Below are 27,127 nucleotides of genomic sequence, written 5' to 3' on the forward strand. Positions count from 1 at the left end.
GCTAACGTTAAACTTGTTAGCAATGCCAATATTTTTCTAAATGTTGAAAGTCACACTAAATTGATAAATTTTGCTACTTTCAATTTGACAAAAGTCTAACCTGATGTGTTGTTAATCAATGCTACACATCTTTTTTTTGCTAATGCTAGTCAACTATCAACTTCACGTCTTACAAATCTAAAGTTGTTCTGTTTATCTTTTTTCTGCCAAATATTGAGTCTTACTAAAATGAGAATTGTTACTACTTTAAAACAGACCAGTCTAATCTTAGTGTGTTTTTAATTAATGCTAACATGTGTTTTGTTAACGCTAGGCAAATATCAACTTCACGTCTCACAAATATAAGCATGTCCTGTTTCGTTTATAATGTACTGTATTAATTTTTTGTAATGAATGTTGAGAGTCTTACTAAAATGAGAAGTGTTAATTGCTACTTTAAACCTGACCAAAGTCTAATCTTAGTGTGGTTTTAATCAATGCTAACACATCTGACCACTACAGCATGTTTTGCTAACAGTGGGCAACTACTGTATCAACTTCACATCTCACAAATCTAAATTTGTTCTGTTTTTTTTCGACCAAATGTTGAGAGTTTCACTCAAATGACAAATATTGCTACTTTCAAACTGACCAGTCAAATCTTAGTGTGTTTTTAATCAATGCTAATGCATTTTACAATTATTCATTTTACTCATAGTGGGCAACTCTCAACTTCATGTCTCTTCAACAGTAGCCAAAATGGAACTGTATAGAGCCACTTAGCATTTTTTTGGACGACGATACTAGTGCAGCGTGTTCTACCGGAAACAAATTCCTTGTGTGTTCTACATACTTGGCAATAAAGATGATTCTGATTCTGATTCTGATTCTGATGAATCTAAACTTGTTCTGTTTTTTTTTCTTCCTTTTTTTTCTACCAAATATAGTTAGTCTTGCTAAAATGAGAAACATTGATACTTTAAATCTAAACGAAGTCTAATCTTTGTGTGTTTTTAATCAATGGTAACACATTTTACAACTATGTGTTTTGCTAACGCGAGGCAACTGTCAATTTCACGGCACACAAATTTAAGCTTGTTCTGTTCGGGGTTTTTTTCTACCAAATGTTGAGAGTCTCACTAAAATGTGAATCTTTGCTACTTTAAACCTGACCAAAGTCTAATCTTGGTATGGTTATAATCAACGCTATGCATTTTACTCTTTGTTTCGCTAACGCGAAGCAACTATCAACATTACACCTCCCGAATTGTGGTTTCAGTTCAAGAGATTTCCTGATTCGGGCCCTTCAAGTAACGAGCCAGTACACTATCAAGTGAATGATGGCGTCGGTAAGAACATCTGTTCATCAGCGACTCCGCTGGAAGCTGTCATATGCCCGGCAGGTTCCGGAAACCGGGCAGATGGCGCTCGGCACAATTAGAGCCCCGCCAAAAACCTCTCAATCAATCTCCTGCACACCGTACCGCCAAGCATTTGTCCATTCCCATAACACGCTGCTCCACCTGTTTAGGTGAACCTCAATGGAGGCCAACACAAGTGTTTCAATCACACTCAATTATTGTCAAATGGCTGTTCTGACACGACCCCCCCACCCCCAAAACAAAAGGAAAAACAAAACAAAAAACAAAAACAGACTGCGAAGGGCGAGTTTTGTTCTGTGCTTGTCTCAAGTACCCTACTTGACAAAAGAGTGGAAAAGCGATCGGGTGTAATGGACACCGTGGAGGATGATTAGGTGGGTTTAACTGCGTCCTCGCTGCATATTTGTAAAAGACCAATCAGGAACTACTCTGAAGATTTATCATGGATGGGAGAAAGCATATATTTTTGTCTTATCCTTCTTTGCTTTATTTTCTGTTTCATAAAGAAACATGATTTGTTTTCTAAAAATAACACCACATTTTTCTGATTGCTTTGTGATTTGAGGAAATTAAATATAGACCATATTCATTCTACAGTCTTTCAAAATTTCTACGCAGTACACCTCAGGAAATACTGACATGAATGAAAAAAAGAAAGTAAATATATCTGAAGTAATTAATCCAAATGTATGCTGTGTTTACAAGTTAACTCATGTACAAGTGCAGTACATTGAATTCAGTGATTATTTCACATACAGTCGCGGAACTACAACCACCATTCGAGAAACATTTTTTTCCCACTAATGTTAAACGTTACACGAATGCACTTTCATGAACATACTTGACTCGTAAAATGAGTGATTCCAAATGTTATCTTCAGAACTAATCGCAACAATGCAATACCGTGTGATGTCATTTACACCTGGAAGAAGATGATTGCTTAGCGTACTTGTTCACACAGCCCGAAATAAAGCAGATGCCACTATAACAAGAGGAAGAATTGCTGCTTGTCATCACGGGCTCACACCGCATACCTTTCAGGAGAATGTTTTTACACCGTCAATGAGATTAGCCATGTGTTCTCTCCACAGAGCGTGTACATATTGAGGTGGTGGTATGGGAGGGGAAGGAGGGTTAACAGCAGTCGACGGGAATACAAAAGCCAACGCTGGTGACTAAATGTTTGCGCGGGACACATCAGGCATGCCCACTGTGCGTTGCAACACCTGCATTCTGGGAAAACACGCTGATCCGGGAGGGAATTAGCGGGATTCTAATGAATGAACAAGACAGACATGAGTAACCCCGGTCCCAATATAACGCTTATCTGCGAGCTTATGTTGAACAAAAGAGACCTGATAAGCTCAGCCGAAGAATGGATGGCAGCAAGAAGGAACTTACCCCGGGTCGAGACATGAGTGGGGTCGGTTAAGCATTAAGCATAGCCAAGGATCTGTGTCATGTTTCTTGTGAATGACTAGTGTGGGTCGAGTGAACACAATGCTAAGCGCTGAGAAAGCGAACCGTTGTGTTTGTTCTTAAAAGGTGAAGGGCGTGGTGGGTGGAGGGTCGGGGAGGGGGGGTAAATTAGGTGGGTGGCCTGCTACATTTCACCTGTTTGGACTCACAGTGATGAAAAGACTCCTGATATCAGGTCTTTGCCTCACAAACATCCTTACCAGTGTTTCTAACTAACAAAATAATAACAGTTGATTGAAAACACCCCCACCTGAAAAAAGAGGGCCTGGGGGGACCATTTTATGAAGCACGATGAAGTGGAGAGGGTTATATTGTTGATTTATAAAAAAAAGGAAAAAAATACACATTTGTGTATTTTTGGGGTGGAGGCTGGAACGGATTGATGGCATTTCCAGTCATTTCAATTGGAAAAGATGATTTGAAGTACGTAAGGGTTCATGGAACAAATGAACTCATTCACTGCCAGACGATGTGTAAAAATGTGTCCGCTCCAGTGCCAGGGTTTTTGTCATTGTCACTCGAATTCCAGGACCCACAGAATATTGAGTTTTAGGACGACATAATTATTCAATTCAGCATGAGAAACCTTAAACTCTTTTCTTTCATCAAAAAAAAAGCAGGTTAATTACTAATCTATATGGGTCGGGAGTTATATAAGCATGAAATGAGGGCGGCTGTCCAAAGTACAATGGAGTATAGTGATAGCTTGGCTTACAAACTTAATTGGTTCCCAGACAGAGTGTGCAAGGCGAAAAGTGTCTATCCCAAAAAATAATTCCCCATAGGAAACCATTAAAATTAGAATCATCCGTTCCCAGGCCCCAATAAAACATAATGTTCTACTTTCTAATTTTCTAAGCCTTAAAACTACCCAAAATATACCTTATTTTATGTATAATAAATGTGCTATTGTATTATAATTAGAAAAATAAACTGTCTTCTTTTCCTTTCGGCTTTTCCCCTCAGGGGTCGCCACAATTAGAAAAATGAACTGTAATGTTTAATAACGTCATTGTATTTACCTTTGTGATGGTCGTTGATGGCTTGATGGAATGGATAGCGTTTTGCATAAAGTGTCTCAAGGGGCTCTGGGTTGTACATCTTGGAAGTTGTGATATTGCAACAGCAACAGATGTAAGCAGACACACGAGAAACATCATTAATAGCTGGTTCCCTTGCTTGTCTTTTCATTTCAAATTGAACGGATGGCTAGTGCGGGTTATTTGTGGAGCCTGATTGATGGGAATTTTAACCTTGCAGTCTACACTCTGCCTTCAAACTATCAAAGTTGAAACGAGTCCAAATGTCACTGTTTTCTATCCATTTTGTCACGTTCTACCGTCTGCCTGTCTCTTTGTTGTTGCAATGTTTAAACCACCTCCCCTCACTGCTGCATTCTTGACCAATCACTGGCTTTAACCGAAGACTGGGGGCGGGAAATAGAGGACAAAAAAATGTCGGCAGCCATTTTCTTTTTTGGAGAATGTCTTCACTTTCTCTCTGTCTGTAAACCCTCCCTCACTGCTGCGTTCTTGACCAACCACGTGGCCTTAACCAATGACTGGGCGGGGAATAGAGGACCAAAACGAGGCGGCTGCCATTTTCTTTTAGGAGAACGGGCTCGTTCCCGAACGACCCATCACTCATTGTGGCATCACCGTGTGTATCCCGAAAAATAGTTTGTATGCCAAGGTAAAATTTTCATAAATTTAATGTTCGTAAACCGAAAAGTTCGTAAGCCAAGAGGTATCACTGTCCATACATATTGGTTTACATAGCGCTTTGACAACAGTTGAAGCTGGAACAAAGTGTTGACATGGAAAAAAAGGGAAATGCTCCCCCCATATGGAAAGTTAAAAAAAACATTGCCAGAGGCCAAGGTCTGCACTTTATCATCACCCAAACAAGAAAAAAATCAAAACCCGAACAAATTCAGGAATGGTGCTGTACATCATAGTTTCAATTTGCAAATACATTTGTGAATGGCAGTGAATGAGTTAAATTCATACCTCAAGGCAGAAGTGTACTCTGTGTCTTACTAAAGCTACATTGACAAACACTGTGTGACTGATAGATGCTGTCTGGCTCATTCACATTGCATCTTCATAATGTTATGCTTATTATTATTATTGCTATGTGACGACTCACTGATATACGCCATATTAAGGCGATGCATCTCACTAATTAATTTGAGCTCATAGCCATTCTATTCCTCTGCAATTGTGGCCTAATTCAAAGGCGGACGTCTTCTTTCTGCATTTTTTTTTCATTTGTTATATCTGCAGTCAGAAAGTAACAAACAACTGGCAGCCTGAGCCGAATTGGAAACCAAATCCCCCCCAGCTTGTCACATCGCATTGAAGCGGATGCGCCGTCAAGAAGTCCTAAAAGCCGCTGCCGCAAAAAAAGCTTTCATTGAGGTTTAAATACGCCGTGACAGGGCAAGCTTGATTCATTCGGCGGCGATGACGGAGAAGCCGAACAAAAAAAGAAAGTCAACAGTGCATATTTCTCATGAAAGGCAAAGTGTTAAGTTAGGCTACTCTGCGGGACGTTGATCATTGTGCCGGCTTGCTCTATGTATTGATTAAACCATCCATCACTTAAACGCTACAAGACATTATTTCTAATTAAAAAGTAAGTCATAAATTGGGCTCTTTATTGCCAAGCTGTGCTCGTAAATAAAACTCCGGGGAAAGCTACAACGAGATTTCAAATTCCCTTTGCGTTCTCTCCCACGCTCACCCCCAAAAAAGGAAGTAAAAAAAACCTGCAGTTTCAGTTTTCATATGGTGTAGATAAACAGAAGCAAATCAATCATTTCTGCAGTGAGTTGTTGACAGCTTTGGGAGAAGAAAAATCAAACAAATATGGAAACCTGCTGTAAAAAGGACATGCGATGATGAGGTCTGGTCAGCCTATTGGATGCCTGAACAAAGACTTGTGCAAAAAGAAGTCCCTGAAGCAATACTCGTAAATTCAACTTGTAATCGAAAGTCATTAGTCATTTTTTACATACTTTAATAAGTTTGAAATGAAATACCTTGTCCACTTTTGTGACTGATGCTCATCATGAACATCAAAACGCCGTCGGTGGATGGAAACAGATTGAAGCATCCTCACCCCCACTTAGGGCTATCATAAAAAAGGGGGGGCAGACTGGTACAATGGCACCACGGGGATGCTTACGACAGAGGTAAACACATGCAAATCATAAACTCAGCAGGTACTAGTTGTTTTTTTACGGCATTGGGGGGAGGGGGATAGAACTAAGATGGAAATTCCATGTTTGGTATTTGGGGCATGTAAAAAGCAGCTTGACAGTGATGTATGATGATAAGTGAGGGAGGGGTGTTAATGAAAACACACGTAGGCACTCCAACCACTCTCTTTTACCTGACAAACAATCATTTTACCGGCCGAGATGGGACTTAACATCCCCTCCCCCCACCCCCCAACCCCCTATCACGCCTCTCCTTGATAACGGCCGTCCAGTCCAGCTCGCAGCAGAGGACACTTCACACCCAACAGCTTCTGATTACCGTCACTTGTCAGGCAGCAAACTGCTACCCCCCATTCCCCACTCCCTCAATGCTACCCAGCTGTGGTGGAGTGGCAGGCAATTTTGGGAGGAAAAGGATTTGGGATTTCTCACCTTTAAACGCAAAACGGGGTGAAGGAAAATGAAGAATATGTCACAGGCAAGGAAAAGCATGCGCAATTATGATTCATCTGGATTTCGTCACACCACTGGGCGTTTTTATTGCGATTATATACCTGTGCTGGATGAGCCTAGCTCACACAAAGAAACTTTTTACCCCCCCCCCCCCCCCCCAAAAAAAAAAAAAAAAAAAAATGGCTGTGGAAAGTTATTTGGTTTAGGTTTGTAGCCAGGCACTGGGTGTCACAGTGCGGACCTATGTCTATGTTGCTAACCAAAACAGCAGAGCCCCTTATGACAATTTGAGTTCGCAACATAAAATTCAAGAGGCTTCTCAGTCGTGTGGGGACCAAAAAAAATCATTATAAATTGCTCGAAAAGATACAGAAAGCCATTTTTCCATTTTGTAAAACAGCCTCCTCAACCAACACCAAAAAGGTTGTTAGAAATATATTATTTGGGTGTCTTGTCTGTTATGTGCAGAAAGACCCAAAAACAAGTCTCAAGAAGCTATTAATGAAAAGACTCAGGAAATTGCTGCCATTTTGGCTGCCAAATAAACAAATAAATAAACAAGTAATTATAAAAAAATGGGTAAATAAATAAATATCCCGGTAATAATAATATTAGAATAAATTAGCCCCCAGAGCCACTTTGACCGAGCAACATGACATTTGGGCAGTTTCTTAGTCATTAAAACGCCTTAAGAACCCATATTTAAAAATCACTCTACAAGTCTGCCATATTGCTTTGAAGCTTCTCATCCCAACCAAATAACTTGTGTGAGATGAAGGTCCCATCCTATTGATTTTTGAATGACACTGCTTTGCATGACTGCCCACAAAAGCCTCCAAAGGGGGAAGGTTGTTTGTGCATAATGCCCTGTGATGACATTAAGATTTGCTTTGTGTTATCTTAAACCGCCGCCATTTGTTTTCAACTCGGGATTTCGGCCCAGGTGTCTCCAAATCATGCAAAGCGGGTCGTTTGCATTGAAATGGGAGACCTTTTTTTGCGGGCCATCCAAAATGTCAGCATGCGTTGACCGGTTTGAACGGCGTCCAGAGTCGGTCACCTGGGCAACGGCAGCCGGCAAGGAAGCAGAGGCCCCCGTTGCACGGATACCAAGTCGAGCATCACAAGCCTTCTAAGTGACCATGTTTCTCTGAAGGCACACAGTGCTTAATGAACAGCAACGCTCATGAAGACACATCGACGTGCAAAGTGCCGTTACCGTGACAACGGCAACCAGATAAAATTACACTTAGAGTTTGTGTGTCGTTTTATCGCAACAAGCAAACACTTTGTAATAGCCGGGAACATGATGTTAGCATTAGAAAATATTGACCGGGGTGATATTTTGTCCTTGGCTGCTTAAGATTGAAAGAAACATCACGTCACGGGGTCATTGAAGACAAACAGATGTAGAAAGATGCAAAATTTTGAACAAAATGCTTAAAACTCTGATTTTAAAGCCTCATGAAATGACTTTGAAGAAATGAGTTGTTGGTTAATTTGAGTACCTTGTATTAAAAAAACAAATGTGCCATCAATATTTACATGTCATCCTGAAATCATGTTCAATGACTAAATAAAAACGCTTAAAAACTTTTAGGTTATTTCAAATGAATTTAAATTACAGTTTAAACGTTGAAATTGATTATGCTGACATTGTATTACAAGGCGCCCGGTGCCAGTGCTAACGTAAAGCGGCTGGCCACTTAGCATGACTTTGAAGAAAAGAGTTGTTAAATAATTTGAGTACTTTGTATTAAAAAATACAAGAGAACTTCCTTTACTAAATAAATAATACAGGGACATCAATGCCTTAGAACTTTTTTATTTTGGTACTTTTGTCGTGTCTGCGTTGAATTGACTGTAATTGCGGGCAGTTTGTAACGTCACAAACCATTGCCACCAATATCAACCTGTCATCCTGAAATTATCTTAAATCGCTAAACAAACATGTTTAAAAAGTTTAAATGGTTTAAATTGAATGTATATTAAAGTTCAACAGTTTAAATTGATGACACTGACATTGTATTATAAGGCGTCCGCTGCCAGTGTTCACATAAAGCGGCTAGCCACTTAGCATGTACCCCATATTAGCTAGCAAGAGGTTAAAGTGACCCCTGGCGATTTAATGCTCATAGCCTGAACCCATTGCAGGTTATACTGATCAGATTTTAAACTTAATAGGCACACATAAAAGTGCTGTTTTAGCCAACAAACGCAATTTTAAGTTTAAAAAATGAAAAAACAGTATTAAGTGCATTGTTAACTAGCCATATAAAGAGTAAACCATTAACTGATGTCTGATTTGTGCGAGTTGGGCACACAGGGTGACGTGGCGGGCGAGGCGTCGGCAAAATGTGGAGCAGATTTACGGCCTCCCGTTGTTTTCGCTCATATTCAAATGTTTTATTTTCACCATGCGCCTAATGTCATTACTACTGCGTCAGCAACATTTACCGCCCTCTCGCTTTTTTTTTTTTGATGCAAATGAATTCATGTGTACTAATATGGGATTACCCTGGAATGCATCTGTAGCCGAGCGTGGGTTGCCCCCTCCGTAGCGGCAATTCCCTCCGTTGCCCCCCACGCTGTCGTGAAAACACAATACGAGCCCCTGCCGACTTATCAAAAGAGCTGATATGGCACTTTCGCCCCCGGTGCCAGTTTTTATGCCTTGTTCCTGTTGAATACTGTGTCATAAAAAAACAGGCATAAAATCACAACAGAGAGGGCATGGGAGAGCAATGTAAACAATGTATATGACTAAAACATGCACGGCCGTTGGGAAGAGAATGTGAAACAGGGCAAAGATTGTGCGGGTGTACCTAATGAAGTGTATTCTGTCCTTACCTTGGCACAAGCTCAGCGCGTCACTTGCCCATCACCACCTTCCGCATCATGAAGCCACCATCCAAACTAAAAAACACACCCAAAAAATATATATATATATTATTGCATGTTGAAGTCATATTTTTGTAAATTATATTTGCTCAATGTTTATTTCGTCCCAAGGCTCAAACTAACTTTTTTCTTTGAGGAGGAATTTTGCTGATCAATGACCTCGGTGGAGTTGCAACATGTGAATTTTAAAGAGTAATTTTATTCCTGTTAATCCCCAGGAGATGAAGAAAACATGTTATTAATGAATATAAATATCACAACACAACAGGGGAGTTGAATGTATGGGATGCAGGTAAGAAATGCTTTTGTATTTGGGGATTGAATCATGGCATATTCAGATAATGCATACTTTTGTTTGCTTAAAGAGCTACAGTAAAGTCTCGTTATATCGATATTCAAGGGAGTCCGAAAAAATATCGATATAACCGGGACTATCGATATATCCGATCCTGCGCCGAACTGCATTAAACAAACGCCGCCAAAAGAGGGCAGCCAAGCGCCATATAAGAAACGGAGCTGGCCATTAGCTCCCTTTTTTTTTGGGTGAGAGATGTTCCCCCAATGTTGCCTCAAAATGGCACATATAATTCTTTAATGATTGTAAACATGTATGCTTTAATCTTCAGAACTACAGTGTATTTGAAACATATTCATAACTGGATGTGTCACAAGAAAGCATATTATCCGAATCTGAAGCCATTGTTTGGATTTACAAGCAATGCAAGACGTCTTGGCGTGAAGTCATTTTTATTTGCATTTGAGTAAAAAGTGACATCGGCTGTCCTTTAATACACAGTATGGAATGTTAATAATTTTCAAAATCATCGCGCTTCAGCAGACAAAACAAGAAACATTGCATTCATATACAGTACAGTGGGCATGTACATAACACAACAGGGAAACTGCAACGCTTACATCTTACTGTATTATGTATACAATTTAAAAAAGTCATCAATCTTCTTCTGCTTCCCATTTTTACCTTTTAACACAAACACCTCAATCTCGTCTGCTACACACGAGCTAGCGTCTGAAAATGAGAATGGCTCTGCTACACGGGTGCTGGGCACGTAACCAAGTCACCTGACCAAGTCGACCAATGGCGCGACTGATGGCGTGACACGTAACCAAGACACGTGACCAAGTTGACAAATGGCGCGACCGATGGCGTGTCACGTGACAAAGTCACACGGCCAAGTCGACCAATAGCGCGACCGATGGCGGCTCATGTGACCAAGTCGACCAATGGCGCGACCGATGGCGGCTCACGTAACAAGACACGTGACCAAGTTGACCAATGGCGCGACGGATATATCGATGTAAACAACAAAAATGGCCGGCGGGGGATGAACAGGAGCACCGTAATAACCGGATTATCGTAACAACCGGGTATCGTACTAAACGGTACTAATTATACATAAAAAGACTAGAAATGTGCAAGGGAAATGAAAATAATATCGTAATAAGCGGTACTATCGATATAACGAGACTTTACTGTATTATGAATACAAAAGAGAAAATAAGACATTTGCCTGAATAACAACAACCAAAAGAAACTCACTCCAGAACAATTTGCCTTCATGTGTTCTTTTTTATCTGTTAAGAATATTACAGCGGAACAGTAATTATGTCATGAGCCAGTTGACAGCGGGGCGGGGCCTCCGTTCCCGCCGCTCGCCAGCTGCTGTCAATTCCCTCCTCATTAACTGTGGACATTTAAACCCGACGCTGGCATCCACCCAGCGTCGGAAGATACTTCGCCTTACGCCAAGCTAGTACGTGGAACTTGTTACCAGTACGTTATTTGCTTCGCCCGAGGAATGATTTTAGCCACGAACGCGTTTGTTGTTTGCACCGCGTCGTAGGTTGTTTTGCACCCTCGTGTGCCACTTTATTTTCTAGGTTAGTGTGGTTGGGTGGATTGCCGCCACTCACCCACTAACATTGTCAGTTGTCATTTTGAGTTTGTTTCACGAGTTGTTACCGGGTCCGCGTATTTTCGGACCCGCGCTTTATGTTAATAAATCCTTTGCCGGTACCCACGCCTCTGTCCTGCTCTACGATCCACCGCCTATACCACACGTTCCTGTTCGCCAGCTGCCACTGTCGCCGCCGGAACGTGACAGAATCTTCCGACCAACATGGATCCTGCGGACAGTAACCGAATCTTCTCCGTCCTCGCTCAGCAGGCGGAGCAGCTCGGCCAAGTGGTGCCCGCCATCGCGGAGATCCGCCGCGACATCACCCGGTTAGCCCAACGGGTAGATAGACTTGAGGCCAGCGGCGCCTTCGTCGCGGGGGCCGTCCCTCCCCAGACTTTGAGCCGCGAACCCAACATCCCACATCCCACCCGTTACGGAGGGGAGCCCGGGCGCTGCGCGCAATTCCTGCTGCAGTGCTCCATAGTTTTCGACCAGCAACCCTCCGTATACACCACGGACGCGGCCAAAGTGGCTTACGTCACCAGCCTGCTTGCCGGACCCGCAGCCGCTTGGGCGTTGGCCGTCTGGGAATCTCGGCCGGAGCTCCGAGCCTCCTTCCCGGACTTCGTCGCCGAGTTACGGCAGGTTTTCCATCTCCCGGTGAGTGGGCAGGCAGCGGAGTCCCAGCTGTGGATCTGCCAGCAGGGTAGCCGATCGGCGGCGGAGTATTCCGTCGCCTTCCGCGTCCTGGCTGCCGCCAGCGGGTACGACGACCGTGCGCTGCGAGGGATGTTTCGGCGCGGGCTCAGCGCGGCGTTGAAAGACGAGCTGGCTACCCGCGACGAGTGCTCCAGCCTTCGCGAGCTGATCTCCCTCACGCTGCAGCTGGACAACCGGATGCGAGACAGGGCCCGGGAGCGGGCTGCCCAGGCAAGACTCGAGCCGCCAGCAGGGACCCGAGGGGGTGCCCGGACCTTTCCGCGTGGGGGGCACGCGGCCGTGGAGCCGATGGAGATGGGGGTCGAAAGGGCCGTTGAGCGGGCGCCGGAGCGACGCAACACCGGCCCGGCATGCCAGCTCTGCGGCAAGTTGGGTCATCTAGCCCCGGACTGTCCCAGTTGGGGGCTTCCCGGAAAGACCCCCAGTGACTGTAAGTTACCCCGTCCACACAAGCAACGGGTTCCCTTAAGGTCCGCGGGGGGGTTCACGTCGCGGAGACTGGAGCTGGATGCCGTTATACACGGTCCCACCAGGACAATGTCCGTTCGGGCCTTAGTGGACTCGGGGGCCGACGGCTGTTTTATAGACCCGCGCGTCGTGTCGGCGTTGGGGTGTCGGGTTGTTCAGCTGGGGGCGAGTCGGAGCATACTCGATCTCGACGGTCGGTTACTCGCCGAGGTTACGCAAGAAACCGTGCCGCTTCGACTCGTACTCTCGGGCAATCACGTGGAAAACCGGCGGTTTTTCGTGATGCGTTCACGCTCGGTTCCCATCGTGCTCGGGTTACCTTGGCTGGGGACCCACAATCCGGCCATTTCGTGGGACGGACCTACCATTCAGGGGTGGAGCCCCCTCTGCTACGCTCACTGCCTCCGGTCGGCCGCGGGTGGGCCGGCACCATCTCACAGCTACCCTGGGGAGGAGATTAGCCTAGAGGGGGTGCCGCCCTGTTACCACGACTTACGACAGGCGTTCAGCAAGGACCGCGCCCTGTCGTTACCACCGCACCGTCCCTATGATTGCGCCATTGACATTCAGCCCAACGCTCCGTTTCCCAGTTCTCGTCTGTACAACGTTTCCCAACCCGAACAACAGGCTCTCCGGGACTACATTGACTCTTCGCTCGCGGCCGGACTCATTCGGCCATCACGGTCACCTCTGGGAGCGGGGTTCTTTTTTATCACTAAAAAGGATAAATCGTTGCGTCCGTGCGTGGACTATCGGGGACTCAACGAAATAACTATAAAGAACAAATACCCGCTCCCACTGATTGACTCCGCCTTCGCGTCCCTCCAGGCCGCGACCATCTTCACTAGACTGGACCTCCGGAGCGCTTATCATCTTGTTCGGGTCAAAGAGGGGGATGAATGGAAGACCGCATTTAAGACACCTCTGGGACACTTCGAGTACTTGGTGATGCCGTTTGGTCTCACCAATGCACCCGCTGTGTTCCAGAACCTCATTAATGATGTCTTGAGGGATTTTCTGAATATTTTCTGTTTTGTGTATTTGGACGACATTTTAATTTTTTCAGAGTCCCTTGAGGCACATCGCCAGCACGTCCGGCTAGTTCTGCAGCGGCTGCTGCAGAATCGACTATACGTCAAGGCCGAGAAATGTGAATTCCACACCTCCTCCTTATCCTTCCTGGGCTTCATCGTGGAGCGGGGGCAGATCCGGGCTGACCCAGCCAAGACCGAAGCGGTAGTAGAATGGCCCACACCTACCTCTCGCAAGCAGTTACAACGCTTCCTGGGGTTCGCCAACTTCTACCGCCGCTTCATCCGGGACTACAGCCGGAAAGCCCTCCCCCTCACCCAACTCACCTCCACTAAGACCCCGTTCAGGTGGACGAGAGAAGCGGACGCCGCGTTCCGGCTGCTGAGAGAGGCTTTCTCTCACCCCCCAGTTCTCCGCCATCCAGACCCCAACGGCGCGTTCATCGTGGAGGTAGACGCCTCGGACTCAGGTGTTGGGGCAGTACTCTCCCAACGCTCCTCAGTCGACCAGCAGCTCCACCCCTGCGCCTTCTTCTCCCGCCGCCTCAGCTCCGCCGAAGCCAACTACGACGTGGGCAACAGGGAGCTGCTCGCCGTCGTATTGGCTCTTCAGGAGTGGAGGCACTGGCTCGAAGGGGCGAAGGAGCCGTTCACCGTGCTTACGGACCATAAGAACTTGGCGGTCATCCGGGCCGCCAAGAGGCTGAACGCACGCCAGGCACGGTGGGCGCTGTTCTTAACACGCTTCTCCTTCACCCTAACCTACTGTCCAGGAACAAAGAACACCAAGCCCGACGCCCTCTCGCGGATCCACGAGCCAGCAGACAAGGAAGACCTTGCGGAACCCATCCTGCCCGGCCACCAGATCATGGGGGCGCTCCAGTGGGAGGTCGAACGGAGGGTCATGGAATCATTAAAAGGTACCCCGACTCCCGAGAAGTGTCCCACAGGCAGACTGTTCGTTCCCCAGTCGCTGCGCTCAGAGGTGCTCCAGTGGGGGCACGCATCCAAGGTGGCGTGTCACCCAGGGGTGAGCCGCACCGAGCACCTCGTCTCCCAGCGATTCTGGTGGCCGCGGCTCCGCGACGACGTGGCGGACTTTGTTAAGGCCTGCCCGGAGTGCGCCTGTGGCAAGGTCTCCCATCAGCCTCCGGCAGGACTGCTCCGCCCCCTACCTGTCCCCCCGCGCCCTTGGTCCCACATATCAGTGGATTTCATCACCGGCCTCCCCCCATCCCGTGGTAAGACGGTCATTCTCACGATAGTGGACCGGTTTTCTAAGTCGGCACACTTCGTGCCGTTGACCAAGTTGCCGTCCGCCATTGAGACGGCGACACTATTGGTCAAACACGTCGTCCGTCTCCACGGGATCCCCACTGACATCGTGTCGGACCGAGGGCCCCAGTTCGTATCCCGGGTCTGGAAGCGTTTCTGCAGGTCCATGGGGGCGTCGGCCAGCCTGTCCTCCGGTTACCATCCACAGTCCAACGGCCAGACCGAACGGAAGAACCAGGACCTGGAGGCGGCCCTGCGCTGCGTATGCCTTCATCGTCCCTCGGCCTGGTCCATCCATCTCCCGTGGGTGGAATATGCCCACAACACCCTGGTCTCCTCAGCCACAGGTCGGTCACCGTTTATGTCGGCTTATGGCTACCAGCCGCCGCTCTTTCCCACACAGGAAGGGGAGGTGGAGGTCCCGTCGATACAACACCATCTTCGGCGGGCCCATCGGGTATGGAGGGAGACCAGGGCAGCCCTATCACGCACGGCAGTCCGGAACCAGAGGGTCGCGGATCGCCGTCGCCGTTCCGCGCCAGCCTACCAGGTGGGCCAGAAGGTCTGGTTGTCCACAAGGGACCTACGGCTGGCCGGGACAACCCCCAAATTGGGTCCGCGTTTCGCGGGCCCCTTCACTGTGGAGGCCATCATTAACCCGGTCGCGGTCCGACTTCGGCTGCCCGCCTCCATGAAGATCCACCCGGTTTTCCATGTATCTCTCATCAAACCGGTGGAGTCCAGCCCCTTGGCCCCCCCTCTTGCCCAACCCCCCCCCCCGCGGATGGTGGACGGAGGACCGGCATACGCAGTGCGGGAGATCCTGGATTCACGCCGCAGGGGAAAGGGCATCCAGTACCTGGTCGACTGGGAGGGCTACGGACCGGAGGACCGTCAATGGGTTCCGCGAACCTGGATTCTGGACCCGTCGCTCCTGAGGGACTTCCACGAGGCTCACCCGTCGAAACCAGGCGGGCCGCCAGGAGGCGTCCGTTGAGGGGGGGGTACTGTCATGAGCCAGTTGACAGCGGGGCGGGGCCTCCGTTCCCGCCGCTCGCCAGCTGCTGTCAATTCCCTCCTCATTAACTGTGGACATTTAAACCCGACGCTGGCATCCACCCAGCGTCGGAAGATACTTCGCCTTACGCCAAGCTAGTACGTGGAACTTGTTACCAGTACGTTATTTGCTTCGCCCGAGGAATGATTTTAGCCACGAACGCGTTTGTTGTTTGCACCGCGTCGTAGGTTGTTTTGCACCCTCGTGTGCCACTTTATTTTCTAGGTTAGTGTGGTTGGGTGGATTGCCGCCACTCACCCACTAACATTGTCAGTTGTCATTTTGAGTTTGTTTCACGAGTTGTTACCGGGTCCGCGTATTTTCGGACCCGCGCTTTATGTTAATAAATCCTTTGCCGGTACCCACGCCTCTGTCCTGCTCTACGATCCACCGCCTATACCACACGTTCCTGTTCGCCAGCTGCCACTGTCGCCGCCGGAACGTGACAAATTATGCACTTGGATTAATGTCATTGTGCATATTTTTCATAATGCTTAATCACTGATGGCTTCAATGATTTATTGTGATTCTTTTTTTTTTCATTTTAAAATGGGATCAAAAGAAGAGTGACATGAATGACCGTTTTATCACCAAAATAAAAGAACAAAGTGATTGAAATGTCAGCGCTATTTGATATTAATAAATGTTATCACTTAGAGTAGAAATGGAGATAGCTTTCACTTATTAGATCACCAAGAAGGGTTTTAAAGACTATTTTTTTCTAATTCACACTTAAAAAAAGATGATGAACAATAATAGGCAAAGTCTTTGGTGGAAAATATTAGAAAGCTAACTTGGAACAAGCAGGTCAAACTTTACGTTGATTAGGGAATTGGCGAGGAGATGTGTACACAGCACAGCCCCCTAAAAATAAGTAAATACAAATTAAAAAACGACTTACATGCAGTTACCGTCGTTTCAAACACCTTGTGTAGATCTCACAACTATTTTTGTTCTCTTTCATCTCAACTGAGATAGACCAATTTGAATGTCAAGAGTTAGCATGTATGCTACTTGTCACCGTGGTAATACACAAGCCACAAATTCAACGTTAGCCATAATTAAGACCAAAACCAAGTGATGTTTTCAAGGAAAATTAAAATTAATCACTGGAAAGAGTCCGCGAAAGACCAAAGTAAAATGAACATAAGCCGGTATTTTCACATGCTTTTCGCGTTGGCGGCTGTTCACAGTTCTCTTCAGTATGTTTCTAAAATAAGTGCAATAAATGTAATTCTATACTTTACATTTATATGCTGGAAATAGATTACATGAATTAGGCTGACATTGTATGATTAGGTGCACTTGCTAGCGTTACCAGTAAGCAGCTAGCCACGAAAGTGAGTGCCCCACATAGCCTAGCAAGAGTCGTCTGGCTGCATTTCAAAGGTGGTTTCAGATTTATATATTAATAATACAATTCATTCATAAGCGCCTTTCAAAACTCTCAAGGTCACTTTATAGTCACAGGATGAATTTTTGTGTGGGCGATCAGCGGCAGCCACACGCGCCAGCGTTCAATCGACCCGGAAGTCAATAGACAGAAAGCTAGCTCGCCAACTAGTAGATAGCTAATAGATATCTAACAACCCGGAATAACTCAAATAGAGAGACAAGCCAGCTCGCTAATTTGATGCCTTACGTGCATTTGGTGCATTGTCAAAACCATTGCAGTTATCTCAGAACGATTTTTTTTTCATCCTGAATGAGCAGTTTGACCTTTTTTTTATAATCAGAACAAATCGGACGTCACAAGTTAGCATATACCCGACCTGTGACAATGCTAATACTGTAAACAGTCCACACACTCAACGGTAGCCATAATTGAGTCCAAAACCTGTGTAGCGATAACGTGACTATATTTAATTTAAGACTTCAGATGTAATTATTGTAAATGGATTAAAATAATTATGCTGACTTTGTATTATACGGGACCTGTTACCAGGTCATATTTATAATTTCTGCTGGTAAATAGATTTTCAAATAAATAACTGTTTTATAAGCATTCATTGCAGTTTGGAGTTTGTAAAATATTTTGGGAAAGCCTGATGTAAGGGTGGGGAGTAAGCAGGGGTCAGCTGTTAAATAAATCCCAAATCCTTCATGTTACATCTTGGCAATGAAACGGCGTGACTGTTCCCTTTCCAAATAAAGTCATGAAAAGTAGGTTTCCTCTACTTGTAGGGGGTGAGAGTGGGGGAGGGGAAAGTTCTCCCCTTTCTGAGCAATTATCAAGTGGCGCCTTCATAGATCTGTCCCCGACAGAGCCGCCATAGGCCGCGGTGTAAATCCAGGTCACATTGGGTTTTTAATAGCAGATTTATTGAGGCTCAACGGGGGTTCAGCGATGGGTCTGAGCGACAAAGCGCCTGTTTTAAAGTGCATTAGCGCCACGCAGTAAATATCCCGTACGGCATCTTAGCATTTTAATGGCGGCCATCTACACTCACCTTTCAGAGGCCGTGTTGTTTTCCCTCACTTTGTTTGTATCAGTGTCAGATCTGTCCCGCCGTTGTCATGTTTGGTTTATCTTTACTCGCCGGATGTCTGAGCAAGTGCTCATGTAACGTAATTTCTCAGGGAAGGCATTTTGGGTCATGTTTAGGTGTAATTCATGTATGTTGAAATGAAGAGCAGAGAGTTGAAGTTTATAGCCCAAGATGGCACCCGAGTAGGCAGCCGTCAGCAAGTGCACTTACGAGCCTTGCAATTGTGTTGTTTTTTTGTGTTTTCTTTTGTCACTTGTGCGTCATATGGAATGGATATAGATTGTTTTTCAGCATTTTTGGTAACAACATTCATCAAGGAGGAGACTGTGCTGAGCGGTTGCACCTTTTCGGCAGCACAAATATGCCAGCACTGTTTTTGATTTGGGAGGAATGTCAGTGGCATTTGACTGTCATCGCTAGACAGCTCTGGGGCGATTGTGCTTTTTTTGCACCCGTGATGGGCAGAATTTTCACAGCCCAACTTTGTTCAGCGGAAAGGTCGGTGCTGTTGATCAGTCTGTGGCTGGGTGGATGCATGGCTTGAGGAGCCCGCAATGAGAAGAAATGCGTATATGGAACTGTCGCGGCTTGGAATTGAAGCGGATTTACGAGGGACAGGAGATGTGAGACAATCTCTTTTTGTCAACGGATTCTACAGCTTCGTGTTTGCTTTCAACATTTGTTAACTTGTTGCAGACGTGCACATTTCAACATGACGTCCCTGACTGGTGAAAAGGATGCTCTGATCCTCTCCTGTTTCATCTATAACTGCTTCATACAACAAAGAGGGTGCAGAAAGTGCTAAAGTTTAAATACTACCTGTGTCTTATATGTTGTGTCACATTATATGTTGCGTGATTTCAAGATGGTGCTGCGAGAGTGGCTGCCTTTACAAAAGGTCCTGTATTTAATTTTTCTACTTCTTCCTTTCCTTTCCTCTTACTTTCCTCACTTTGCTGCGGTGAAATGTACATTTCTCCACTGCGAGACTAATAAAGGCAAATCCAATCCAATCCAATTAAATCGAACTTTTTGGTAATCGTTCAAAAGTGCAAACCTCAGGAGCGTTTCTCCCCAAATGGTTTTGTGTAATTACTGTACATGTACGTATTAAAATAAATGAAGAACAAATAAGGCATCTAAGGAGCTGAACATGTTAGTGGCATTTTGTAAAAAAAAAAAAAAAAAAAAAAAAACCTACAAGTGGGCAAAAAAAGGCTTTTTGAATTTTGTTTCATTAGATTTATATGACGTTTTTTTAACCCTATTGAAATGCTGTTTTTTTTAAACAGTTTCACGGACAACAGTCACCACAGTGGACCGGGCTCTCAGGTTATCAGGTTACAGGGTGCGTGAAAGGGTGACAGAGCAGTTTTTTTGTATGAATGCATTTCTTCCATTAAATCAAGATCCAACATAAACACAGTTAATAATTTGAACTCAAGTGTGAAGAATCCATCCAACAAGTCTGTCTTCACTGACCTGAAAAATACAAGGTCAACACTCACAAGAAACAAAGTGTTTTTTTTTAAAGGAAAAAGAAAACAATGTGGGTGTGTATTTATTCTCCACAGTGTAGCAGAAAATTTACAAAAGCACCATTCACCCACTCAATGGTCTAAAAAGCCTTTTTCCGCATCAAGGACAAACTATCAAGACAGAAAAGAAACAAGAAAAAGCCAGACTGTTCAGATAAAGAGTCATCTTTATCTGAAAGAGGCAAGAGGCCAAAGAGGCAAATACTCCTTTTTCAAGGAGGAGGACCTCATCACGAACCTCCTGTCAGGAAACTCAAGAAACGCGAAAACATATGAGAACGTACAAGAACATATGAGAACTCGCCATGTGGCCGATTCCAGTGGAGAGCCCGCGGTGCGTCTCTCTATAAAAGCATTTACGGAGCCATAAGCACCGCGGGCTCGCCGAAAGCTCATCAAAGTGTGGCTTATTTTATCAGCCGAGTGGAAAATGTGCTGAGTGTAGGGCGGCGGTGGCGGAAGGCGAACGCAGAGAGAAGGAGGAGGGGGGTGGCGGATATCCAGTCGAGGCGAGCGACCCCCACGCCGGGGCGGCGAGTGTTCGCGGCCCGTTGTCGACAAAAAGCACTAATGGGGGGAATGAAACAACTCTGTTGAGCCCATGCGGTAATTGACAGGTTGTTGTGATTCAAAGGAAACGCAGAGCATGATCACGATGAGTTAATGCAGAAAAGTACTTTTCCGATTGTGGACGTGGCTGCGACGGGTGCTCTACTTTCAACTAATTGCGCCGTATAGCTGACACCGCCATGGCATCTGTAAAGCCGGCGTTTGCGGCGGGGTTCAAAGAAACACCTCAAGCACGTTCTCACTTCCATTTTTTTCTTGTGACATTCCCAGTACAGTTTCAACCTGTGATAAAATCGCAACTGTCAATGTGTCTTTTTTTTTTAAATAAATATAAGTAAAAAACAGCTTGTAGTAAGATCGAATCTGTAAAGATGCTCTTTTATTGTATTTTTACTAAATAAACAAGCATCTTAAAATCAATAATTAAATTATATTAAGATAAATTAAAGAAATAAATTTAAATAAATAGAAACATTTAAGTAAATAAATCAATAAATAAACAAACATTTTTATGTCATTCTCTCGCACATGAATGTGGTTGCCTTTACAGAAGCTCCGATATTTTGTTCTTCCACTTTTTTTTCCTTTCCTCTTCCTCTTGATGACTGTGCTGCTGTGAATTTCTCGATTGAGAGACAAAGAAAGGTTATCTAATCTAATCTAATGCACATACATCTATGTTTTTGGAAAGATGGACGAAAATTCATGGAAAAGTGTGACTTTTAAACTGGATGTTGGTCCATCCATCCATTTTCTAAACCACTGTATCCTCACAAGTTTTCCGGGGCGTGTTGGAGCCTCTCCCAGTAATTGGTGGGGTTGCGAGTCTATCGCAGGGCACACATCAACCGTCCACACTCACAATGACACCTAGGGACAATTTTTAATGTTCAATCAACCTGTCATGCATGTTTTCGAACTGTGGGAGGAAATGGGAGCACCCAGAGAAAACCCGCGCGGGCCCAGGGAGAACATATCAACTCCACATAGGAAGGCTGGGGATGGAATCGAACTCTGCACCTCTGCAAAAAAATAACAAATAAATAAATAACCAGAATAATCACATTACAAGTGCTGCGACTACTTATGAATGCAATTACATTCCGTCAAGTTAAAAAAAATGAATTAGAATTAATTACAAAAATAAAATTACATTGATGTTAATTCCCAACGTTTTTGTTATAATCTTTGTCCTTGTACATTTTGGCAACCAATTGGGACCCTTGTAACGAAAGCCACATCTTTATTGTGAAAAGTCATCTAATAAAATTGAGACAGACTCCTCAAGTCAGGGATACCTTATTTTCCCTTTAAATGTATTTCATTCACACCTCAAAACCTTTTTTTTTTCTCCAATGTCTTCATTTTTTTGCCAGTGTGTCGTTCTTATCGGTAAATTGCGACCCACTCAAACCAGGGTGCTAAAAAAATAATAATAAAAAAACAAATCAGCGCAAAAGCCGCTTATGGCGGCAGCAAAATATGAAGGCTGCGTGTCTCATTTATCTTGATTTGGAATCCGTGAATATCCCAAGCGCTGTGATCAACCTTGTAGAAGAACATAAAAGTCAATAGAGGGGAAAATTGTAAGTGTGACACGAGTGGGACTTGAACACCCAAGGTCCTTGACATGACATGCGAGCGGCGGGGGGTGGGGGGGGGGTAGCAGACGCACGTCTGCCGTCGCGTGTACAATCAGACGTTTAGCATTCGACGTTTTGCCGCGGGCGGGTCGGTGGTCAAGGCCGTCGAGACGTGGGAGGACGCACTCCACATGAGTGCTCCGAGACGAGGATTAGTATCGTCAGGCCGGTGAGTCATGTAAGTGCGCTTCACGTGTGCAATTGCACACACAAACACACGCACACAAACACAAAGACATACACGTACTCACAATCACGCGCAAAACTGATTAAGAGCAAATAAAGTGCGGAAGGAAAGATTTTCAAGACGAAGCTGGTGAAATGCCAAAACATAAAGAAAGGCAGTTATCATTTCAGCACACAATGAAATATTCCCGAAATTCAGTCATAACAGGACGACGGCTAAGTCATCATTTAAAGGCCAACCGACGTCTCCGGACAAGTTGTGTCCATAATTTGTCATATGGCACATATAATTCTTTAATCGATTGCAAACATGTATGCCATTGTTGTCACCATTGTTGAAGACGGTAGAAAATGTCGTCTGCCACACTGGCGTCTGAAAATGAAAATGGCGTCTGCTACACGGGAGCTGGTCACGTAACCAAGACACGTGACCAAGTCACGTGACCAAGTCGACCAATGGCGCAACAGATACAGCGACCGATACAGCGCAGCGACCGATACAGATTTCGATGATGGTGGTACTGTATAGAAACCCCTAAGCAAATATCGATTCACAGTAAGTATCTTTTGTATCGATGTTCTGTGACGCTACACATCAGTCTTGATCCCTCAAAATGACCCGGAAGATCTTCTTTAATCGATTGCAAACATTTATACTTTATGAAAATGCCCAATTCGCAGCGCAATTTTTTGCAGATTTTGGACACTTTAAGTCATTTTTATTGGTGTTTTGCATTTGAATTTGAATTGCATTTGACTAAAAATATCAGCCTGCGTGTTTTGGATATTTTAGATGCTATAAAACGTTTTTCTGATGTCAGGAAACAAAAAAAATATGTCAGTTGCCCTTTAATGGCAAACAAAGTTGCTATTTTGACCAGAAAAGGAAATCCGAGTTTGACATGGATGACAAATGTTGCCGTGAAACCCAAACATAAAGTGGCTATTTTGTCATGTCGATGGTCAAAAAAAAATTGTCGGAAATAATTTAGCAACTTTGGGATCAATGACAGACGTGACTTTGTTTCTGTAAAATGTATTCTTTTAAAAGCATTCCTTCAATCTTGAATGACCACAAGTTCATTTTATTTCAAAATATAAAGTGGCTTCTCTGGTGTGAAACCACAACAGAGTTCCTGGATAAGTTGACTTGAAGTCACATTTTTACCCGGTAAAAGGTTTGATTATCATTTATTTATTTATCTCATTCACTGCCATTCCCGAATTAATACGGGAATTGAAAAGTGTGATGTGGAGCGCCGATGAAGCGCTGGTCAGACCTCTGGCATTGTTTTTTTTTTCCTTCCATGAGGGTGCAGCATTTGCCTTTAGCCCATATTAGGGCTTTGTTCCAGCTACAGCTGTTGTTAAAGCGCTGTATAAATCAACTCATGAATCAATATGTATATATTGAATATAGTATTTCCTGTGCGTCCTGCAATTTTAGTGAAAATGAAAAAAACCCTGGCACTGGAGTTTTTTTGCACATCGTCGAGCAGGGAATTAGTTAATTTTCAACACCACAACTTCATTCTTGTCAAACAAACTATGACCTGCATTGGAAACATAACAACTTTGGTTTGTTGAAGCTGCACCTTCATTCTTGAAAAGGCCACAGCCACATTCTTGACAAAGTATGACTTCATTCTTGTAAAGCTACGACTAGAGCACAAATTACTCCATACGTCCATTTTCTAATCCGCTTCACCTCATAAAAGTGTCCGTGCTAGAGCAGATTCCAGCTGTCTTCTGACAGTAGGCGAGGTACACCACAAAATAGCCAATCACAGACAAATTTGACCTGATGAAAATAATATCTGTACATTTTTGAAAATGTTATAAGTTCATTCTGATAAATTTTTGGCCAATATTGTTACGGTTTCCTCTCAGGGGCCGTTATGAATTTGGCGAAGTCATTAGTATGTTTAATCCCCTCCACATAGGACATCTAGAGAGCACAACAAATTAATGATTAACTAGTTTTCAAATTTGAAGTCAAAAATAATGACTGTTATTGTGGTTTACATAGCACAATTTCAAATTTTGGTTCGGATTTTATCAAGCATCATGAAATTTTACAAGTTGATTTGCTTTTGCGGGCAGAGTAAATTGATGTGGCGGGCCAAGCCTTGACTTTGACACATGCGTGGTAAAGTCATAACTTCATTTTAATAAAATGACGGCTTTCGTTGAGACTTTAGACTTTGGTTTGTAAAAACAATCCAACAAACAATTCCGACTTTTTTGACACAGTCTAAGTTTGACATTGGCCCACACATGATTCCACCCCACCCCACTCCCCGCCAACGCCTCTCCCCGACCCCGTTCCTCCTCCACAAGGGTCCTGTGATATCTCGGTTGTCTCCTACTGTGTCTGAATAGCCTTATTGTGCTTTTGCCAATTCCGAATTCGCAAACCTTTCTGGCCCTCTCCACACACCTGTCAAGCCATGTCCTTGGCGCCCTGGTACCCCTCCCCTCCACCGAAAGTAACCCACACGGCGACACACATGCTTATTGAACCCATGCGCTGCAGCATGCGCAGCACTCAGATAGACTCAAATAAACACACGTACGCTCAAGCTTTATTGAAAACACAGGCCCGACGGGACTCTCCCCATCATCGAGTTGCATTCGGTGTGCTTCAGAAATTGCCGGGGGGTCAAGTTGCATTTTTTGTCAGGGTGGGGGTGTGCGGTGCGGGGAGTTAGGGGTTGACGGGATGGGCTGGGGGGCGGCGGGTAGGGGGTACACACGGTGGGTGCGGCATGCGCGCAAGCTCACAAGTGGAAGGAGCTATTCAGAAAAAAATGACACGTGAGTCGAGCCAGACCTTAAATCATTTGCAGATTCTCAATCTGGTTATTGGGCTCTTGGTGAGTCTTCTGCGAAAAGAAAACAAATGCCTCCCTCAAATAGTCACCACCGGGGGTATGTAGAAAGGAAATCTCCATTCATCGTGATAGGAAGACTATTCCATTGCCTTAAAGGAAAACCAACGTCTCCGGACAAATTGTGTCCATAATTTGTAAAATGGCTTCAAATGACTTCTACTGAGAGTATTTTACAAAGATTCCACCGCATATAGCTACATTTTACGTTTTAAGACTCGCGCTGAATATTCAGGAAGTCTTGTTTTTGAGTTGGTGACGAGTCTGTACGTGACGTCACTGAAGGAACGCCCCTGACCGAAAAAAAAAGACACATTGTAGCAGTCCTTCCATCACGTCAATGTATTTTGCTGTACTTGTTTGGACTGAAAACCTCATGTTGCACCAAAAAGCCGCCGGAAGAGGGCAACCAAGCTCCATGGAAGGAATTTATCAGCCTGTGGAAACGGGCTGATTAATTCATCACAGGAGCTTGGACGCCATTATCTGCCTCTTTTTGGGTGATACATTTCCCCCCAATGTTGCCTCAAAATGGCACGGAATAAATTATTTAATCAATTGCAAACATGTATGCTTTCCTCTTCAGAACTATTTGAATCATATTCATAACTGGATTTGTAACAAGAAAGCATATTCTCAGAATCTGAAGCCATTGTTTTGATTCTCTAGCAATGCAAGACATCTTGGCGTGACGTCACGAACTCGGGGCAGGACTTTCTGAAAATGCCCAATTCGCAGCTGCATTTTTTGCAGATTTTGGACACTTTAAGTCATTTTTATTGGTGTTTTGCATTTGAATAAAAATATCATACTGTGTGTTTTGGGTATTTTAGATGCTATAAAACGTTTTTCTGATGTCAGTTAGGAAACAAAAAAGTGACGTCCGTTGTACTTTAAGTCAATTCAGTCAAGTGAGGCCACTTGAAGATCCAAAGGTAGGGGAACAAAGTAGGAATACAGTGATACATCAGCTTACAAATTTAATTGGTTCCCAGAAAGTGTGTGTGAGGCGAAAAGTTAATCCGCCAAACATTTATTTCGCATAAGAAACCATTAAGAAATGATAATAATTCATTTCCAGGTCTACATAAAACATAATTTTCTACTAAATAAGCCTTAAAACGACGCAAAATATACCTTATTTTATGTACAATAATTGTGCTATTGTATTTTAATTAAAGAAATAGACTGTACTCAGTGTCTGAAACTCAGGACAAAAAGTTAGTGAACACCCGAGCAGACAACTCTGAAACGTTGCCAGCCCGGCCATAATTTTGCCTGCCCCATTTTTCACAACTTGAAACACAATAAGAAGACTAATCGGAAGAAAAAAACATTGTTGCGAAGTATAAAGGTTTTTTTTCAATTCAGGAAGTACCGACCACAAATGCTCCCATGCTTAACTAATAGTAAATATCCCTGGCTGAAGATTTTGCTCCAGTTGTCGTTTGTCATCATGGTGCACAATGCAACGTTTGCGTTGTGTTGTCTGCTCAAAGTGACATGGAGTCCACTTTCTCGGGGGCTTTCAAAACTCTCAGGTACACTTTTCAGTCAGGGTGTAGTCAGAAGCAGGCTTCTGTTTGGCTGCCGGTGCAGAGTATGCACCGGCATAATTTGCACATTATAATATAATGTACTAATGTAAATTATATAATGTACTTGAGAGTTTTGAAAGCCGCACAGAAAGTGGAGTCCACGTGCCTTGTAGCGTTTTGTTTGTGGCTTTTGCGTTATTGAATAAAACAAACGTTTGATTTGAAAAAAAAACACTTATTTTTTCTTGAAGAAGTTCTCGGCCATCCGGGCCGAGACGTTTTGAAAGTTGTACGCCCCCTAACACAATGTCCCCTGCTAGCTGTTTTTCAACCTCTTCTGTAGCCTGAGACTGTTGTTTAGACAACACAGAAACACCCTTAGCCA

At 44.4% G+C, this 27,127-nt stretch overlaps 1 protein-coding gene across 7 annotated transcripts in view; it reads right to left on the bottom strand.

Annotated features, from left to right (window-relative positions):
- LOC148902069 (adhesion G protein-coupled receptor L3-like) overlaps nucleotides 1-27,127 on the bottom strand; it is a 180,976-nt gene that overhangs the window by 134,990 nt on the left and 18,859 nt on the right. For all 7 annotated transcript variants that reach the window (XM_088990280.1, XM_088990279.1, XM_088990281.1 and 4 more), the window contains exon 2: nucleotides 9,367-9,432. The gene's annotated coding sequence lies outside the window, so the exon portion shown is untranslated. The remainder of the gene's footprint in view (nucleotides 1-9,366; nucleotides 9,433-27,127) is intronic.

This window comes from Hippocampus bargibanti, linkage group LG02 (assembly GCF_051943395.1).
Source record: "Hippocampus bargibanti isolate YZ-2025 linkage group LG02, ASM5194339v1, whole genome shotgun sequence".
In the NCBI taxonomy this organism is placed as follows: Eukaryota; Metazoa; Chordata; class Actinopteri; order Syngnathiformes; family Syngnathidae; genus Hippocampus; species Hippocampus bargibanti.